This window comes from Notothenia rossii (assembly GCF_949606895.1).
Source record: "Notothenia rossii genome assembly, chromosome: 2".
NCBI classification, from domain to species: domain Eukaryota; kingdom Metazoa; phylum Chordata; class Actinopteri; order Perciformes; family Nototheniidae; genus Notothenia; species Notothenia rossii.
Window position 1 is genome coordinate 54,723,080 of NC_136904.1, and position 19,975 is coordinate 54,743,054.

Consider the following 19,975-nt stretch of genomic DNA (forward strand, 5'->3'; position numbering starts at 1 on the left):
GGGGTAGCTGTGAAAACTCTTCTTTGATCTCGCTTTTTTTCTTCTGCGTTCCTTTACTTTTTACTGCAAATATCTTGTACACCGCTGGTTCCTCTATGGTTTTTTGATGCACTGCTTTTTCCGATACAATGGTTGCACGGAGATCTCAGGAAGAAAACAGAGTTAACAACAGTCCAATCTGTTGAGGTCAGCGTCGCTTTAACACTGCGGGGTCCATACGTTTCTCCATTCTTCAGATTGTAGAAATACAGTTCATTCGCCATATAGTTGAACTCATAACCCCAAACATCTCCATTTTTCAGAGTCCCTTCTTCGTGAAGATCTTCGGCTGGAGGCGTCTGAACCCGGCACAGATACTGCATCCGTTTCTTGATTGGCTCTCCCGACGGATGGCGGTAAGTTGTCACAGGCGTCTCGCTGATTAAACCCATATCGATGCGTCTCTTGGCCATTTTTATTTTTTGAAAGGTGACTTGATGAGTGGAAATCAATGGCTTTTTATTTAGTCTGCACGGATTTATTTTCTTCACCTAACTCCACCCCCACTATCTTCTGGCCTCATATCGTGTGACAGGAAGGGGTGGAGAAAGGGGGAGAGGCCGGGGGTGTGAGGGGACGCGGGCGAGACAGTCTCACGCACAACTTCAAAGAGACTGCCTTGATCAACACCTAGATTAACATCAGAGGCTTATAACACACCGGTGTGAAATCACACCTGCCTGTTATAACACCTCAACGCTCACATCAAAGGACAGACATCAAAGGCTAATTAGATTAGACAACAAAGGGCTGTGAGGGGACGGGGGCAAGACAGTCTCAATCAACACCTAAATTAACATCAGAGGCTTATAACATACCGGTGTGAAGTCACACCTACCTGTTATAACACCTCAATCCTCACATCAAAGGATTAGACAACAAAAGCGCTACACAGGGGGGCATTACACACCTACGTGTGATGACACCTCACCCCTCACATCAAAGGATCTCACACCTAGGTGTGACATCCACCTCGAACAAAGGGAGGCGGGACTTAGCTCATTAGCATAAGTAGGGAGAGGTGTGACCTGTAACACCACCTGTCACTTTTTATGCATACTAATGTGATTGAAACAGCATGTGTACTACTACTCAGAGGGGCTAAAGAACTATTTTGTGTTCTTGATAACTATGGACTGACTCAGCATGTGACGGAGCCCACGCACAATAAGGGGTACACTTTGGACTTAATGATCTCAAAGGGTCTGAATATCTCTAAGGTTGTGGTGACTGATGTTGCACTCTCTGACTATTCCTGTGTTTTCTTTGAGAGCTCTATTTCTGTTAAAAAAAAATGTTCAAAAAGAGGTGACCACAAAGCGATATTTAACTGAAAATACTAGGGAAATGTTAACTCAGAATTTTTCTTCCACACTTGCCCCTGCTAACATCCCAGTAAATGAGCTAGTAGATCATTTTAATTCAAAAATAAAAAATGCTATAGATGCCATTGCTCCAACTAGGGTAAAGGAAGTGACTGGGAAGAAAATATCTCCCTGGAGAAAGGCCATGACTGTGAGAACAGAGAAAAAAGATTGTCGAAAAGCTTAATGCAGATGGCGAAAAACAAATCTCCAGGTGCACTTTGAAATCTATAAAGAGAGACTTGGCCTTTATAATTTGGAATTGAAATTTTCCCGACAGTCTTTCTTCTCTGACATCATTGCCAAAAACAAAAACAACGCACGCGCCTTGTTTGCTACCGTCAACAGACTAACAAACCCCCCAGTGTCAGTAGCCTCTGAATTTCTATGCACCAGGGCGTGCAATGAATTTGCCTTCTTCACTGACAACATTCAGAAAATCAGACAAGCAGTCAGTGCCTCTGTACAGCAAATGTGTTGTCCCTATGTCCACCTAATATCAATTCAAACACCATGACACAATTCCATCAGATTAATGATAAAAACCTAGTGGACATTATTCAACTTCTGAAATCCTCCTCCTGCTGCCTTGATATTATTCCAACAGGGTTTTTCAAAAATGTTTTTCCTTGCATGGCCTCAGATCAACTTCATATAGTCAAGTCTCTTCACTCAGGTGTTTTTCCACAGGCCCTGAAAACTGCAGTCATTAAACCGCTCTTAAAAAAGCATAATCTAGACGCTTCAGTAATGAACAATTACAGGCCCATATCAAACCTGCCATTTCTAGGTAAAATCATTGAAAAGCAGTTTTTCAACAGTTGAGTAATTTATCGCATTTAAATAACTTTTTCGATGTGTTCCAGTCAGGATTTCGTCCAAACCACAGCACTGAGACTGCTCTTGTGAAGGTCTTCAATTACATCCACTTAAACACAGACAGTGGCAGAACTTCAGTGTTAGTATTATTAGATCTCACTGCTGCGTTTGACACTGTTGACCACAACATATTACTAGACCGACTGGAAAACTGGGTGGGACTTTCGGAAACAGTTCTAAGTTGGTTTGAATCCTACTTAAAGGACAGAAACAACTTTGTTTCTATAGGTAAATACAAATCTGAGTTGACAAATATGACATGGGGTTCATCAAGCCTCAATCTTGGGGTCTCTTCTCTTTAACATCTACATGCTACCACTGGTTCAGATAATGAAAAAGAACAAAATAAGTTATCATAGCTATGCGGATGACACACACATTTACATAACCATTTCACCAGGAGACTATTCTCCAGTTAAAACACTGAGTAAGTGCATTGAACAAATCAATGAATGGATGTGTCAGAACTTTCTCCAATTAGACAAAGATAAAACTGAGGTAATGATTTTTGGAGCCAAGGCAGAACGTATAAAAGTTAGCGCTGAGCGTCTGTAATGTTCAAAACAACAGATAAAGCCAGAAATCTAGGTGTAGTCATGGACTCTGACCTGAGTTTCAACAGTCACATTAAATCAATTACGATATCAGCCTACTATCACCTAAAGAACGAATCTAGGATTAAAAGACTAATGTCACAGCAGGATTTGGAAAAACTTGTCCATGCTTTTATCTTCAGTATGTGACGACCCCTACATACCACGTGGGGTGCCGTCTGTTCGTGTGTGTGTTTGTGGGTGATTGCAGGTTCCAGTGCCTGATGATCGGCACCTGCTGGAAGAATACAAGAGGAGCCAAGCCGGATACGTCTCGCTCTCTGACTCCTCTGGGCACTCTCTCCGTGCCAGCCTCGGGGACCTGTGGCTGGTTCTTTTCACTACATTGGTTATTGAGAATAAACAATTGTTATTTTCTTACCCTTCGTCTCGCCTCCCTGCTTTTCGTTGCAGCCCAGGAGCCGGGTTGTAACAGATGGAGGCTCGTTGCTTTGGACCTGGGAAACGTTTGGTATTGGATGTTCGTTGTGGAAGCGGATTACGCACAGCTGTTGTCGCGGAATGCAGCTGATGGTTTGGGAGTAGCGTTACGGGGGTGAGTGTATTGCAGTTTTGAATGTACAGGAAATGTATGGCAGCGAGTACAAGCACAGTCATGTTAGTTACCGTGGTTTCTGTCCCTGTTTGGTTTAGTATGGTCTTCCCTGGAGGACGTAGGGGGGGCTGTTTGTGTGGTGTGAAAGTGGTTAGAGCTATTAGCTCTGGAGCACGCCGAGGCTACTGGTGGAGTTGCCGGTTTGCTGGCCGCTTCGCTGAGCTTAAGGTATAAAGTGCGTAAGTACCCGCCGTAACTGTCACCTGAAGACTAGTTGGGGAGTTTAGCTAGTTTCTGTGAGGCAGTTAGAGGGACAGGCCGCGGTAGCGCGTATGCTGTGTAAGTAGCGTGAACTGTTTGTAGATGTAGGTGCATTAATAAACAAGGCAAATCAGGCTGTGTCTCAACGCCGTGTATTCACATTAAGCAGGTAATCATACAACTGGGGTAGAGTCACGTGAGGCAGATATATATATAACACAGGCACAATACGTCCACAGGGTGGAGCTGCAACCTAGCCTAAACCATTCTGTAACATCTCCCTTCCTTTTGTTAAGTAACAACACAGGATCAATACTGCCATTAAACTGTTGACCTTTAAACAGAACATTAATCAAATGATTTCAACAACAAATAGTGCACCTAGCAAAGACACTTCAATAATAGCCGGATCAGAACACATCAGCAATAAACTCAGAACAATCAATCACATTTGTTTTACAATCTCTCCACTTCCTTTTTTTTTTTTTTTTTTTTAAATCTTTATCGTCCATGTGTGTTTGAGTGCGCACAGTCCAAGTGTGTGTGTGTGTGTGTGTGTGTGTGTGTGTGTGTGTGTGTGTGTGTGTGTGTGTGTGTGTGTGTGTGTGTGACCTAGAGGTCAAGTCTGTCAGGAGGTCTAATCAGCCGTCCGCTCCGGGAGAAGGCCCGACCCTGTAACTCACGGCATGGTGTACCCCAGGTCTGCGGGGAAGACCGCGACGACCTCGGGGGTGATGGCCTTGGAGACTCCTCGGGGACGCAGACGACCTCTCTGGCGCTCCCCCCACTCGCAGGCTGCTCCGGGGCGGATTCTGGGAGAACTGACGGCTGGAGAAGGGCCGCCTCTGCTGGTCGAAGATCAACCCTGTTGCGCCGATACGTGGTCCCCTCCACACCGACCAGATAGGACCGGAGTCCCAACTGCTGAAGGCACACACCTCTCCTCCATCGGCCCGTCCTGTCTCCCGGGAGCGGCTTCATCCGTATGGGCTGGCCGACGTTCAGCTCCGGCAGATCCTTGGCAGATCTGTCATATGTCAGCTTTGCTGCTTGATGTTTCACTTTCAGCTTGTCAGGAACACCCGTGATGACCTGAGGCACCAGTAGCTGGTCGGCCACAGGGAGAAGGGTTCTCAGTCTCCGCGACATAAGCCGCTGTGCTGGGCTGCAATGCATACCCTCAGTGGGCGTATTTCTCCAATGCAATATGGCCCTCCAGGGGTCCTCTTTGGCACGGTCTGCCCTTCTGCACAGGCTCTTTACAATTTTCACTGCTGACTCCGCTTTGCCATTAGCCTTTGGGTGCCTCGGTGAGGACATTACATGCTCAAAACCCCACTCTCTCGCAAACGCCCGGAACTCTCCACCGGCAAACTGGCCTCCACCATCAGAAATGGCCCTGTCTGGGACACCGTAGCGTGCAAACTGTGCCTTGCATCTACGGATCGTGGTGTCCGCTGATAGGTCAGGGAGCAGGTCGATCTCCCAAAAGTCAGAATAATGGTCCACCACAAGCAAGAAGTTCTGTGCTGCGTAGCTGTACAGATCCATGCTTACTAGCTGCCAGGGACGTGTGGGGAGCGGGTGTGACATCATAGTCTCTTTCTGTTGTTCGTGTGCATACTCATTGCACACAGAGCACTTTTGCACATAATCCTTGACTTCCCCTTGCATACCGGGCCAGTAAAGTGTATCACGGGCCTGCCTGTAGCACGCCTCGCCCCCCACGTGGTTGTAGTGGATCCGTCTCAGCATTTCCGGGCGCATAGCTTTTGGAATGATGACGCGCTGACTCCTGAAGAGCACGCCATCCTGTGCACTTATCTCATCTCTGACGGCCCAGTAGTCCCTGACGGCTACAGGGGTCTCCTCTTTGTGTCCTGGCCATCCCTCCAGCACGACAGACTTAAGTGTTTGAAGACACACATCCTCCTCAGTGTGTGTCCGAATCTGTGCCAGGCGTTGGCTGCTGACATTTAAATAGTCTGCCTGCTGAATGGCCGCCGTGTCACACTGCTCCTGCTGCATGCTGCAGACCATTTCACGTTGGTACAGTGTGTCTGTTCTCTGTGGCGGGGTGGTGGCTCTGCTGAGCGTGTCACTTATGTACATCTCAGGGCCTGGCTTGTATACCACCGCAAGGCAGTAATTCTGAAGTGTGAGGAGCATGCTCTGAAGGCGCTTTGGCGCACTGAGGAGGGGCTTGGTGAAGATGGACACCAGCGGGCGGTGGTCGGTCTCTGCAGTCACATCACCCCTCCCATATAGATAGTAGTGGAAGCGTTGGCAGGCGAATACGATGCTCAGGCACTCCTTTTCAATCTGTGCATAATTTTGCTCTGTTTGGGTCAATGCCCGGGAGGCGAATGCGACAGGCTGTCCCCCTTGTAGCAAGCAGCAGCCCAGACCCGCCTGACTGGAGTCGCTCTGTACGGTGACTGGCTTGCGGACGTCATAGTACCTTAGGACTGGCACCGCCGTGACCAGTGCCTTGATTTCCTTCATGGCGGCATCATGTTTGGGCAGCCAGTGCCACATCACATCCTTGTCCAGCAGTCTCCTCAGCGGCTCACATACCGCTGACAAGCGTGGCATGAATCTGGACAGATAGTTCACAAATCCGACACACCGCTGGACCCCTTTTGCATCTGTGGGGTTTGGCATGTCCAGCACCGCCCTGACTTTGTCAGGGTCAGCCTTGAGGCCCTCCGCGGACAGTATGTGGCCGTGGAAGCGGACCTCCTTCACTCGGTACTGCAGCTTTTTCAGGCCCAGTCTCAGCTTTACTTCCCTGCATCTGTCCATCAGAGCGATGAGGTTTGTGTCATGGTCGCGATTGGCCTCATCCTCTGTGTCCCCACAGCCGACTACAAGGATGTCATCAGCTATGGGCTCAATCCCTGTCAAGCCAGCCAGCAGCTCATGCTGCTTCCTTTGATACAGCTCCGGGGCAACTGACACACCGAAAGGAAGTTTCAGCCAGCGTTTCCTACCCCACGGTGTCCAGAATGTTGTCATCAGGCTGCTTTCTTCATCCAAGCGGCACTGCAGGAATGCATCACGTGCATCCACCAGGGTGAATATACGTGCCTTTGGCAGCTTATACAACACGTCATCTAAAGTGGGCATAAGGTAGTGGGACCGTTTCAGAGCACGGTTGAGATGCTTCGGGTCAATGCATAGTCTCAATTTGTCTGGCTTTTTTACTATGACTAGATTGCTAATCCAGTCCGTGGGTTGAGTGACTGTGGTCAAGTGTCCCTCCTCTTCATATCGATCAAGCTGAGCCTTAACAGCTGCCTTGAGGGCCACTGGAACGTTCCTGGGAGCACACTGCACCGGTGTCACAGTGCGGTCCAGCTCAAAGTGAATATCACCGGGCAGAGACTCAACAGGGCTGGTGAACACGTCGTGGTAGGTGCTGACAAGACACTCCTTGGTCAGGTCTCCCTTCCTGCAGTGCTCCACCTTATTCAGCTCCTCAGGAATGGTGAAGCGTATCAGACCAAGTCTCTCACATGTCTCACCCGAAAGCAAGGGCCTCTGGCCAGTATGCACGATCTCAAAGTCCAGTCTGTGCGTCTTACCCCTAATGACGCATTGTGTGCTGTACACACCTAATGAGCTCATCCACTCACTGTTGTATAGTTTTAATCTGGTGAGACTCTTCAGAAGAGGCGTTCTAGAAGCCAGTCTCGTCTTGTCCTTGATGCTCATCACATTGCAAGTGGCTCCAGAGTCGAGCTGGCACCTCTGAACCCCACTTTGCAGTGGCAGGTTGACAAACCACTTTTTACCTTGAGTGTTCACAGCCCCCACGCTCTCCGCTGTGTACACGTCTCTCTCATCGCTGTCCTCCAGTTCCCCTGGCAACGGGTCATCCACAGCATTCAACTGGCGTGCCTGCTGGCCTCTTTTCATGCATACTTTTGCAAAATGGTTAGCAGTGCCACACGAGCGGCACGATTTACCAAAAGCAGGGCACAGGTCACGCCCACGCTTGTGCCGTGTGCCACAGTACTTGCATTCGCCAGCGTCTCTCATGCTCTGTGGTTGTGCAGATGTGTTGGTGGACTCGGATGGCCTGCTGGCAGACCTCCGTCCATATCGCTGTCCTTGTGTGACATTAATGCTGTCCCCAGGTCCAGAGCTGCCCAGTGACATGGTTTTTAACTTGCTGTCCATGACCTCGGCTGCACGGCAAATTTTAATGGCCTCGTCCAATTTAAGGTCCTTTTCCCTTAGTAAACGACGTCTAGCACCCTCGTCAGTTATCCCGAGAACAAGCCTGTCCCTTATGAGTTCATCTTTTATAGCTCCATATTCACAAGAGGCAGCCTTTTCCCTCAGCCTGGTAGCAAACGCATCCAAGAGCTCTCCATCCTCTTGTTTAAGGTTGCCAAAAACGTACCTCTCAAAGATTACGTTCTTTGCGGGCGTGAAGTATTGCTCCAGTGCCACCAGTATATCACCCGCATCCTTTTGTTGGTCCGCGGTGAGTCCCAGGTTGTGTTTGTAAACATGGCGGCAGTCGTTCCCCATTAGCCTCCTTAGCGTAGCTGCTTGTACCGGCTTTTCTTTCTCGCTGAGCCCGGTCGCAAGCAGATAATCCTCAAATTCTGCTCGAAAGCTCACCCAGTTGCCGTGGATGTCCCCCGCCATCTTCATAGGCTCCGGAGGTGGGATGCTGGATGCCATTGTTCCAACGTGACGCTAATGCTAACAGGCTAACTGAAACTGCTAAACCTCACCAAAACAAATAAATGCACGCCGTCTCAGCGACGGACAGTAGCATGCAGTCCACAGCTGGGTCCTATTTGAGCTTCTGACACCATGTTTGTAGATGTAGGTGCATTAATAAACAAGGCAAATCAGGCTGTGTCTCAACGCCGTGTATTCACATTAAGCAGGTAATCATACAACTGGGGTAGAGTCACGTGAGGCAGATATATATATAACACAGGCACAATACGTCCACAGGGTGGAGCTGCAACCTAGCCTAAACCATTCTGTAACATGAACGTGCCACACAGTGTTGTCAACATGGGGAGTGTGGCGGATTTTTTGAGGGCACCTTCAGAGGAGCAGTTGGAGGTTCTCTCACGTGAGCAGCTGATCTATGTGGCTGAACATTTTCACTTGGATGTTGGGGATAAGAGAATGAAGGAGAACATGAGGGAGATTGTTAGAGCAAATATGTTTGAGGAAGGTGCTTTCAAAGGGGGTATGTTTACTGTTGGTCCTAGCGGAGACAGTGTCAATATGTCTGGCTGCCGTGATGCAGGCCTGACGTTTGAGCAAAGGGAGAGCCTGTTGCTGTTGCAGACAGAAATGGAGAGAATGGCAGTGGAGAAAATGAGGGCGGAGGTAGAAATTAGGAAGCTTGAGTTAGAGGAGCGGAGGTAGAATTTAACTGCTGGGGCTGCAGGTAGGGTGGCCATCCGTCCGGTTTTAGGTCGGACAGTCCGGTTTTCAATGTCTGTGTCCGTCTGCCGGCGCAGCCTTGAGCCGGACGCTCATTTGTCCTCCTTTTGAGGTGATCCCCATTTTATACTTTTAGGGTATAAAAAAAAAATAGACAATTATACAAAGAAATACAAAAAATAAGTTATGTGTAAGTATATATCCCTGTAAGACTTGTGATCTTATAAATTATTGGCTGAATGTGATGTCAAATAAATATCTTGTATTTCATTGGTTAATAAACGTAAACAATTAGCCATGTGCTTCTTGACGTCACGTTCACGGCATGGCACTGTGGCACAGAGTGACGTTAGCGCTAGCAGATAGCTCATGAGCCAACTCCGCCTAGTTAGCGGTAGGTTAAACCGCAGAAATGCCGAAACGAAAGACTTCATTTAATCCTGAATGGTCGAAAGAGCATGGATTCCTCACAAAAAGCCGAAAGGACGACTTCCATGCTTTTTGCACGTTGTGTCGTTGCGATGTGGACGTAAGTAGCAAAGGAAAAGGTGCTGTCGACAGACATGCTAACACAGATAAGCACAAAAGCAACGATCAAAGCGCAGGTGCCTCTTCACTTTTATCGTTTTTCCGTGAAGCTTCATCGCCTCAAGATGACAAAATCTCCGCAGCAGAACTTTGTAAAGTTTATCATGCCGTCAAGCATCACCAGTCATACAGGAGTGTAGACTGTGGAATAAAAGTTGATCGCACAATCTACAACGACTCATCAATAGCAAAAGGGATGACCTGTGGAAAAACAAAAGCCAAAGCTTTGTGCGAAAATATCCTAGCACCCTACTCTGTCCAGACGCATGTGGATTACATAAAAGAAAATGAACTGCATTATTCAGTGGCAAGTGATGCATCAAACAAAGGTACGATCAAGTGTTTCCCCATTGTAATGAGATATTTTCACTTTGAGGAGGGCGTGCAACATGCACTGTTGGATTTTTACAGTGATAGCAACGAAAAGTCGGAAGCTATAACAAATCAGCTGCTATCTAAACTGGAGATGTCTGGACTAGATGTGAAAAGAATGTCAGCATAGCAGCAGACAACGCCAGCGTTAACTATGGAAAACACAACAGTGTTTATCAGAAACTGAGACAGGCTCAAAAAGACGTGCTCGCTGCAAACTGTTTAGCCCATATTCTGCACAATGCAACAAGATATGCAGCAAGCAACTTGGATATTGACATTGAAAATGTTGTGCTTAAGGTGTATAGCCATTTTAGCATCTCAGCTAGCAGAACGGCGCAGTTGAAGGAATTCTGCGAGTTTGTGGAAGTGGAGGAATGCAATCTGCTGCGGCACGTTGTCACGCGATGGTTGTCTCTGCTGCCATCTATTGACAGAATCCTGAAGTGTTGGAGACCCCTGACCAGCTACTTTCAGAGTCTAGGTGAGGAGGAATGCTCCAAGATTTTGTGGAAATGCTTTGGAGAGGATGGCAACGAAGTATCTGAGATGTATTTTCTCTTCCTCAGTCACATTCTGAAAGTGTTTTCAGACTGCATTGAAGCACTCGAGGCCAAATCATTCAGCATAACCTCTGTGTTTAAGGTAATGACTGAACTGAAAGGGAAACTTGAGAGAAGGTTAAAGGACACATTTTTTGGCTTTGCTGTGAACAACAAACTCAAGCAGCTAACCCCTGATCTGGCTAAGAAATGTGAGGCTGATTTTCTTGTTTTCTATGAAAGAGCCAAGAAATACGTGAGTGAAAGGTATGACTTCTCTGAGAACAGCTTTCATAGTAAAGTGTCAAAACTTGGCCTCACAACTGCTGTGTCCTATGGAGAATACAGTGATGCAGTCCAAGCCTGCAGCCTGAAAGACATTGACATGGATGGACTCTATGAGGAATATGGCATGGTGGAAGCTATTCTCAGCTCTTCAGAAATGGAAGGATGCCACAGTGAGGAGCGGTATCTGAAACTGTTTTCCAAAGCAGAAGTCCCACTTGTGAATCTGAGGAAGATCAGCGCCTACATCTTCTCCATCCCATGTAGCAATGCACATACAGAACGTGTGTTCTCAATGATGACCTCAGCATGGAGAAATGAGAGAAATCGTCTGGATGTGGACAGTGTCAAGGCAGAGCTGCAAATTTGTGTCAACTTCACATTTGAGTGCACAGACATGTACCAGAGACTCCTTACAAACAAAAAACTCTTGGAAGCAGCCAGGAAAGGGCAAAAGTATCGTAAATAGACATTTAACTTGTGGTTAGTACACTAGTCTTATTGTGTTTTGAGTGTGAAGGTGAAGCCAGGATAAAAACTAAAAGATCATCCCAAAGTGTCCTCCTTTTTGGTGTTATGGAAATGGCCACCCTAGCTGCAGGCCAGGCATCTCATTTCCCTGGTAGAGCTACTCCGTTTGACGTTGGCAGTCATTTGCGGGTAGTGCCTCAGTTTAGTGAACGAGACCCAGAACGTTTTTTTTCCCTGTTTGAGCATGTAGCTGAGAGCAGAGAGTGGTCTGACGCTGAGGGGACCTTATTGTTACAGTGTGTGTTAACGGGTAAAGCCCAGGAAGCCTACTCTGCTCTGATGGTGGCAGAGAGCAAGGTTTATCTGACTGTTAAGACTGCTGTGCTGAAGGCATACGAGTTAGTCCCTGAGGCATATCGACAGAGGTTCAGGTCCTGGGAGAAGTCTAGCGGACAGACCCATGTTGAGTTTGCCAGGGATCTGGTTACCTTTTTCAGTAGGTGTTGTAAATCCCTGAATGTCGATACGTATACTGCAGTATGTGAGTTGATGGTGTTGGAGCAATTTAAAACTTCTGTACCCAGCCACATTGCGGTTTACATCAGCGAGCGCAAAGTGAAGACTGCTGCAGAGGCTGCTGCACTGGCTGATGACTATGTGCTAAAGTACAGGGGCGGTCAAGTTTTCAGGGGACCGGATGAAGCTGGTATGTATCGTGCAGCAGGGAGATGGGAAGAGAAAGCTAATCCGCACTGGGGTAAACCTGAGCGTCGGATGCGAGGTCAGCCACATGGTGATTCAGATATATGCAGGGTTGGGTTGTAAAGGAATACATGTAACGCAACGGCGTTACATAATCAGAATACAAAAATCAAGTAACTGTATTCAGCTCGCGTTACATTTGAAAAACGAGTAATCTGATTACAGTTACTTTCGTAAACCTGAAGTGAATACATTTTGGATTACTTATTGGAATTATTGGTGGAAAGATTTCCTCACAACATTTAATATTCATTACTAAAGGTACAGCCGAATCATCACAGCGCACAAAACCTATTACCGCCGCAGATGGACCAAAAAAAGGGAGCGTTTGAAAAAAAAAGGGAAGTGAAGGAGGTTTTCCTTCTATAAAACATCTGTGGGCAGCAGATACTGTGAGTGTCACATACATGACTGGTGCACACACACTCTCCTGTTTTGCCAATCCGGTGGTTAAACAAATATAGTTCTAAACCCCTGTCTGAAATGTTCTTAAAATGAAGCCTGAGTTCGACATTTTAATTCATGTCCTTCCAACACTGGCAGGACAGAATGTGACACGCCCGTTCTAAGCCGTTTCCCTCACTCCTCACATCTTAAGCTGCATCCCCAAAAAGTTTATTATGTTACATCGTTTCAGTTGTGCTCGTTTCAGTTGTGCTCTTGATAAGCCATTAAAACAGTAAAAACACGTTTAGTGTCCTTTTGCTTTTTGTGTCTCTTGTTCACCAAAACATACCCATCTGTGATGGAAAAAGAAAGTAATCTAAAAGTAATCTGAATACGTTACTTTTTTAAGACACGTAACTGTAACTGTATTCAGATTACTTTCAGAGCCATGTATTCAGTAATCAGTAACTGATTACATTTACAAAGTAACCCTCCCAACCCTGGATATATATATCACTTCTGCGGGGGGGGGGGCACTGGAAGGTTGACTGTCCCGAAGCTAGGCTAGCAGGGAGAACCATGTAGGCCAGGTTAATTCTGCTGCTTGTGCGGTGTCTGTGGTACCCTTAACTGTCATCTCTCCCTGTCAGCAGGTTAGCGAGCCATGCAGGTTGAAGGAACTACTGTTTTCTGCATTCTTGTCAACCGGATACGTGTCATTGGTGTGAAGTGACAACAGCGTGCCGGTAAACATTTTGAGAGACACGGCATCGTATAATTCATACATTCTGAGCTCTGTGCTACCGTTTTCTGAAGAATCTAGAACTGGGGATTTTGTCCTGATGCGAGGTATGGGAATGAGTGTTGTGCCTGTTCCTCTGCATTCTGTTGTGCTTAACTCTGATTTGGTACAGGGTGAAGTCGCCATGAGGGTCCGTCCTGCAATGCCGATTGAAGGTGTGGATGTTATCCTGGGTAACGGCCTGGCTGGCAGCCGTGTGTGGGCTGAGGGTCCACCGCCTACCATGCAGTCATCTTCACCCACTGTGACTGTTAACACAGAGGAGAATGCAAAGTGCTCTCCTGGAGTGTTTGTGGCTGGCGCTGTGACACGGGCTGTGAGTCGTGCACAGGGGGAGTCTGAGCAGGGTGAAGAGGTGAGTGAGATGGATTCCGTAGTTGTTCCTGACTTATTGTTGTCGGTATCCCGCAGTGAGTTGGTTATAGAGCAGAAAGCGGATGTCTCCCTCAGTCAGTTTTTTGAGGTGGTTCTTTCCACCAAGGATGGAAATGGCGCTACCGGTGGTTGTCTGCTGCAAGGGGAGCAGCAGGTCAGAAAGTGGTTGTCACATAGGAAAGGCTTCATTGGTGAGCCAGTCTATCAGATTGTGGTTCCTGTCAAATTTCGTGAGGAGGTCCTCAAGGAAGCGCATAAGCGATCGGGACATCTGGGTGTCCGTGAAACATGTAATTACATGTTACGGTATTTATTTTGGCCTTGTTTAAGGAGATGTGTCTCTGCATATTAAATCATGTCACACGTGTCAAATGAGAGGTAAGCCAATTCGGTCAAGAGAGAAGTTGTCATCTGCACAGGTAAGGATGGAAAATCTGTATGAGCGAAAAAACTGAGCAGCGCTCGTTTGGTCCTGGGGGTCAGGTCTTGGTTTTGTTGCCAAGGGCTACTTTGCCATTTCTGGAAAAAAATTCCGGGCTTTTCCATGTGCCGGGTCAGGGGACTGATTATCGTAGGTGACTTTAATATTCACGTTGACGATGATAAAAATAGCCTTACTGTTGCATTTAACTCTATATTCGATTATGTTGGTTTCCGTCAGAGTGTAAATAAACCAACCCACTGTTATAATCACACTCTCGACCTTGTTCTGAGTTATGGTATTGAAATTGAGGAACTATTAGTCGAACGGCATAATCCTGCTTTATCCGATCATTTCTTAGTAACTTTTAAAATACTGTTACTAGACTACAAAGCATTAGTCAAAAGCTCCTGCAGCAGAAACCTATCTGTTAGTGCTATAGCCAAATTTAAGGAAGAGATTCCACCAATACTTAACTCGATAGCATGTCTGCATGTAAGGGAGGAAACTTATACAAAATGTACACCACCCCAAATTGATCATGTTGTTGATAGTGCTACAGATGCGCTGCGAATAAAATTAGACTCTGTTGCTCCTTTGAAAAAGAAGAAAATAAAACAACATAGACTAGCTCCATGGCATAATGCCGAAACCCGCAAAAGTCGAGACAACTTGAAAGGATATGGCGTTCCACTAAACTTGAAGAATCGCGTTTAATTTGGCATATTCCTCTCAATGAATATAACAAAGCACTTCGTAAAGCGAGAGCAGCCTACTACTCTTCATTAATAGATGAGAAAAAGAATAATGCAAGATTTCTTTTCAGCACTGTAGCCAGGCTGACAGAGAGCCACAGCTCGATTGAGCATTCTATTCCCATAGCACTCAGTAGCAATGATTTTATGTGCTTTTATAACGATAAAATTGTTACTCTTAGAAACAAAATTAATGACCTCTTGCCTTTGACCAGTATAGTGTTATCAACAGCTCCCGGAGGCGTAAGTTCTAGTGTTGCACTAGATAGTAAACTAGAATGCTTTTCAGCCATAAACTGTGAACAATTAAATTAAATGATTCTCTCTTCTAAACCATCAACGTGTATCTTGGACCCAATTCCAACTAAGCTGTTGAAGGAAGTTTTGCCATTAATTAGCACTTCTTTATTAAATATTATGAATATGTCTTTATTATCAGGCTATGTTCCACAGTCATTTAAAGTAGCAGTGATAAAATCGCTTCTTAAAAAGCACAACCTCGATCCAGAGGTTTTAGCCAACTATAGACCGATTTCTAATATTCCGTTTCTCTCAAAAATTATTGAGAAAGCGGTCGCGAAACACTTGTGTGATTACTTAAAAAACAATGATTTATTTGAAGATTTTCAGTCTGGCTTTAGAACACATCATAGCACAGAGACAGCTCTGGTTAAAGTCACATATGACCTTCTAATAGCCTCAGACAAGGGACTTGTCTCTATTCTTGTTTTGCTCGATCTCAGTGCTGCATTTGATACTATCGACCATGATATCCTATTGCAAAGACTAGAGCACTTAGTTGGCATAAAGGGAACTGCTTTAGGCTGGTTTAGGTCCTATCTATCTCAACGCTCTCAGTTTGTATATGTCAACGATGAATCTTCCACGCAAATCAAAGTTAGCCATGGAGTGCCACAGACCTATTTTGTTCACATTATATATGCTTCCGTTAGGCAATATTATAAGGAATCATTCTGTAAATGTTCATTGTTATGCGGATGATACTCAACTATATATCTATCAATCAAGCCTGATGAAATTAATCATCTAAATAAAATGCAAGACTGCCTCAAGGACTTAAAAACGTGGATGACCTTAAACTTTTTGATGTTAAACACGACCAAAACTGAAATTTGTTTTATCTAAAGATATACTAACTATGGATGGCATTAATTTGGCCTGGAGACTGTAAGGACTCTTGGTGTTATATTTGATCAGGATTTATCCTTTAACGCCCACATAAAATCAATTTCAAGGACCGCCTACTTCCATCTACGTAACATTGCAAAAATCAGGCATATCTTGCCTCAAAACGATGCAGAGAAACTAGTCCATGCATTTGTTACTTCAAGGCCGGATTATTGTAACTCCTTATTATCAGGGTGTACCAAGAAGTCAGTTAAGTCGCTTCAGCTGATTCAAAATGCTGCAGCTTGTGTACTAACCGGAGTTAAGAAAAGGGACCACATTACTCCTGTTCTGGCTGCCTTACACTGGCTCCCTATAGAACACAGGATAGAATTTAAAATTCTTCTTCTCACCTACAAAGCCCTTAATGTGAATTCCAAGAATGCAGGGTTGTTGGTTGTTCCTAGAGTCTCTAAAACAGGGGTGGGGAACCACCGGCCTCTAGGCCGTATACGGCCCACGAGACCATTTGGTACGGCCCTCGAGGTAATTTATAAACACACGCAAAAAAGAAAGACATTTAAGAAATCTAGACCGCAAAAAAAATTAAACAAGCAAGTGCCTGTTTTCCTGGCCAAGGTCAGGGTCCTTGAACACAACACGATAACGTGTCATCACGTGGTATATGGGGTATATGTCTCGTCTGACAGGGGTGCAGTTCAGAAGGAGAGCACCAGAACGCAGCTCCGGCACTTCACAAATTGTAGTTTGTGCTCGCATAAGGAGCCGTACACATGCCGCAGTTTGTGCATGGCTGTGTCTTTAGTTGAAAGCCCAGTTGCGATCTGTTCATCTGTCATACTGATCATACAGTCAATAATGTTGTTGTTATTAGCATCTGGTTAGCTAGCTATGCTAACACATTTAAGAAGCTTTTTCTACAACCAGTGAGGTAAAGGCACATCTTTTTTTGATTATTATAGTTATACAAAAATAAGAGAATAAAGTAAACAGGTATAAAATACTATGACAGTAAAAAAAAGTTGTTATTAATGATCAAGAATACAATTTAAAGGGGGAGTGATTTGTAAAATATCCATAAAGAAAAAGAAAATCTGTTTTCAGTTCTGTTTCATATGGGTGTTGAGAGATGTATCCATAGATCTCTTAATGTTGCTCTCAAAGTGCACCAGATTGATGCTTTTAACTTCAACATTTAAAAAAAAATCTTCCCGGGGGAGGATGGACCCCCCCTAGAGTTAGGTCCCCCCACCACTTAAATCATGTCCACATGAAACTAAATACATTTGCACACATCTTGTGTCCATATATTTCTGTTTTGGTGGTAATGCCACAACCGTGCACGTGAATGCATGCGCGAGTCATGGTAAAATATCTGGATTAAGACGTTGCTTTTTCTTTGCAAATGAATGGGCTGTGATTTTAGTATTTTTAAGCAGAGGTCAATAATTTGTACGGCTCTCGGAGGATGTTGAAAAAATTGAAATGGCCCTTGAGAGGAAAAAGGTTCCCCACCCCTGCTCTAAAAGTACAATGGGAGCCAGAGCCTTTTCTTATCATGCTCCAGATTTGTGGAATCAGCTTCCAGTTTGTGTTCGGGCGGCAGACACCCTATCCGTTTTTAAGAGTGCGCTTAAGACCTTCCTTTTTGATAAAGCTTATAGTTAGGGCTGATTAGATTCAGCCCCTAGTTTTGCTGATATAGGCTTAGTTTGTCGGGGGACATCTTACTTCTTCCTTCTCTCTGTCTATACCTATACCTGTGTACTCATGTTCCGATTAACCCAGCTTCCCCAAATGTCTTTCTTTTTGGTGTCTATATACGCCGGGATCCGGAGTCATGGATGATCCTGTAGCTGCGGTCCATTGTCCTGGATCTTGAGCCCTGGATGGATATCCTCGTGGATTCATCTTCCTATTATACACACATGCATTTCCAAACATTTGGACTACCTATGTTGCGAATGTATTATCTTTTCAATTTACACACGGCATCTGTTGCACGTCTGTCCGTCCTGGGAGAGGGATCCCTCCTCTGTTGCTCTCCCTGAGGTTTCTCCCATGTTCCCCTTTAAACAGTGGGTTTTCTCCGGAAGTTTTTCCTTGTACGATGTGAGGGTCTAAGGACAGAGGGTGTCGTATTGTCATACGGATATTCTGTACAAACTGTGAAGTCCACTGAGACAAATGTAACATTTGTGATATTGGGCTATATAAATAAACATTGATTAATTGATTGATTGACCAGAGTTGTCTCCTGTCCACGCCGAAGTGTATGAGAAGAGCTCCTAGTTTATTTGGGTAGTTAACGGTGTTCCGGTTGGAACTCCTTTCTTTATGGGAGGGAGTGCGACGACCCCTCCACACCACGTGGGGTGCCGTCTGTTGGTGTGTGTGTTTGTGGGTGATTGCAGGTTCCAGTGCCTGATGAGCTGCACCTGCCAGATGAAGCTGCACCTGTCTGATGAGCCACACCTGCTGGAAGAATACAAGAGGAGCCAAGGCGGATACGTCTCGCTCTCTGACTCCTCTGGGCACTCTCTCCGTGCCAGCCTTGGGGACCTGTGACTGGTTCTTTTCACTACATTGGTTATTGAGAATAAACAATTGTTATTTTCTTACCCTTCGTCTCGCCTCCCTGCTTTTTGTTGCAGCCCAGGAGCCGGGTTGTAACAAGTAGACTCGACTACTGTAATGGTATCTTTACAGGTCTCACAAAAAAATCGATTAGAAAGCTGCAGCTGATTCAGAACGCTGCTACTCGAGTGCTCACTAACACTAAGAAAGTGGCTTTATCCAAGGTTCAGATTTGTGTTCCTGAAATGTATTAAAATGTGCGCATATTTAATGAGATGATGGCTCATTTGCATATTTAAACATGCTATTTCAGAGAACTTGTAATACAAAAAACAATTGCCTTAATGCAAGTCATTAACTGGAGAAATCTCTAGCTGATATCTTTAAGTAAAAAAAAATACTCTATTCACCTGTAGTGTCTCGCCTTAATTACAAAACATGAATTGCCTTAAATTGTGTACAATGCTTTTGTGTTTTTACTTTTCGATTCTGAGACACATTTCTTTTTTCAGAGGTTTTGATAGGCGAAAACATCTAACTACCCAAAATCCTCAGCTATCGTTGAAGCTCGGTATTGGATGTTTTAGCAGCAATCACATAACTGCATTGTAATACACGGTTTGGCTACATTAAATATTACACATCTGCCGTAGTTTTATAGAGCCCTGATTAGAAGACCTTTGGACAAACTGGAAGAAATGCCGCCAAAACTGAATACGTGACTTGGATCATAAATATATCAGCAATTACACATCTTCAATTTCTTTCTTTTGTCTCCTCGCAGTATCAATAGTAATTTGGCTGACTTTTATATTTGATCAAATTGGTAGATAGGCTATATTTACACTATAACGGTGCACAGCTGATAGAAAAGGACTTGTAGTTTTTAAAGATATTACTGATTTTCTTTTAATTAAAGAATGTAAATACTGAGTTGAGAGAATAGTCAGGGGTTTTGGGTGATGGGAGACACATCTATGGAATCAGAATTGATATAGCTTACCGTTAAATGACGGATATACCTTTCTGTCTGTGATGTTTTAAAAATCAGATATTAATGTGTAGAACTAAAACATGTGAAATAATATAGCAATATCCTGTACAATTATGTGAAAACATGAATAACATACATACTGTACGTGTTCTACACTAATATATTATTATTATGGCACGGTAAAAGTTTCATACTCTGAAAATCAAGACTTTGTTTATTTAAAATCAAACAAAACACCCGAACCCCAAAAAACTAGTTTTTTTACGAAAATCGACGTTTATTTTGAAATGAGCCTTTGCTACTTCCGACTGATTTCGATAGAGCGGGTAATTGTATTATAATAATACAATTCTACTAAAGAAAGGGTATAAAAATGAGT

At 44.9% G+C, this 19,975-nt stretch overlaps 1 long non-coding RNA gene across 1 annotated transcript; it reads left to right on the forward strand.

Moving 5' to 3' along the window:
• The first annotated feature begins 301 nt into the window (after nt 1-301).
• LOC307028518 lies at nt 302-18,262 on the forward strand. The gene is made up of 4 exons (XR_013805009.1): nt 302-395; nt 3,087-3,431; nt 13,177-13,269; nt 13,438-18,262. It is a non-coding gene; the product is annotated as an uncharacterized lncRNA (long non-coding RNA).
• Nucleotides 18,263-19,975: the final 1,713 nt, after the last annotated feature.